This window comes from Microtus ochrogaster, chromosome X (assembly GCF_000317375.1).
Source record: "Microtus ochrogaster isolate Prairie Vole_2 chromosome X, MicOch1.0, whole genome shotgun sequence".
Classification (NCBI taxonomy): Eukaryota; Metazoa; Chordata; class Mammalia; order Rodentia; family Cricetidae; genus Microtus; species Microtus ochrogaster.
Window position 1 is genome coordinate 38,388,063 of NC_022026.1, and position 1,608 is coordinate 38,389,670.

Sequence of the window (1,608 nt, forward strand, 5' to 3'; positions counted from 1 at the left end):
CACACACACACACACACACACACACACCCCTCCCCTCTCCACATAATAAATAAATAAATAAATAAATTTAAAGTGTTCAGTTCTGAGCAACAGTAATAATAGTTAGCATTTGCAGTATGCCAAATGCTTTTCATGTTATCTCATATTACAACCCTCTGAAGTAGGTATAACTATCAGTTTAATAGATGAAAAAATGATAATAAAAGAGGGCTGGGTGAGGAGCTAGAAATGACTCAGAGGTTAAGAGCACTGACTACTGTCTTCCAAAGGTCCTGAGTTCAATTCCCAGCAACCTCATGTTGGCTCACAACCATCCTTAATGAGATCTAGTGCCCTCTTCTGGCATGCAAGGAGACATATAGGCAGAACATTGTATATGTAGTAAATCAATCAATCAATCAATCAATCAATAAATAAATCTTTAAAAAGAGGGCTGAGAGATAACTCACTGGGTAAACTGCTTGCCCCACAATCATGAGGACCTGAGTTTGGATTCCTAGCATGAGCATAAGATGCCAAGCATGGAGGCATGTGCCAATTACCCCAATGCTGGGGAACAGAGATGTGCAGATCCCAGGGACTTGTTAGCCTCCCACTCTAGCCAATATGGTGCTCCAGATTCAGACTCTGCTGTAGCAACAGACCATTTGTTGGTTCCCAGCTGCTCAGCCCCAAAATAATCACACAGAAACTGTATTATTTAAATCACTGCTTGGCCCATTAGCTCTAGCTTCTAAATTGACTTTTTTTTTTTTTTTGATTTTCGAGACAGGGTTTCTCCGCAGCTTTTTTGGTTCCTGTCCTGGAACTAGCTCTTCTAGATCAGGCTGGCCTTGAACTCACAGAGATCTGCCTGTCTCTGCCTCCCTAGTGCTGGGATTAAAGGCGTGCGACACCACGGCCCAGCTTCTAATTGGCTCTTACATCTTAACTTTTACATCTTAATTTAATCCATCTCCATTAATCTGTGTATCACCATGTGGCAGTGACTTACTGGGTAAAGTTTTCAGTGTCTGTCTCAGGCAGAGGATCCATGGCATCTCCTCACTTTACCTTCCTCCTCCCAGCATTCAGCCCAGTTCTGCCCGCCTAACCTAAGTTCTGCCCTATCAACAGGCCAAGGCAGTTTCTTTATTCATTAACCTATAAAAGAAACACATAGACAGAAGGACCTCCCATGCCACTCTATATCTAAAAATAAGGTAGAGAATGATATGGAAAGATAACGTCAATCTCTGGCCTCCATCTGTGTACACAGGCAAGGGTATGTGTAGTGTGCATGCACATACACACACACACTCACACACACAAAGTTGGGCTAATAATATAGCTAATGTAATGATGTAACAATTCTAATGATTGTTAGAATGCTTGCCTAGTATACAGAAAGTTCTGGGTTCCATCTCCAGCACCATATGAGCCCAGTTTTCATTTGTGAGTTTTTAAAAATTATTATTCTTCAGTATTGCTATAGGATAGGGTCATTTCAGGTTCTTTATCCTCAGCTGTCCAAGGAACTAACTGGGGACCTCGGCTTGGGCTCCTGGGAGCCACTCTAGGTTCAAGTCTCTTGCCAACCCTAAGGTGGCTCCCTTAACTAAGAATTGT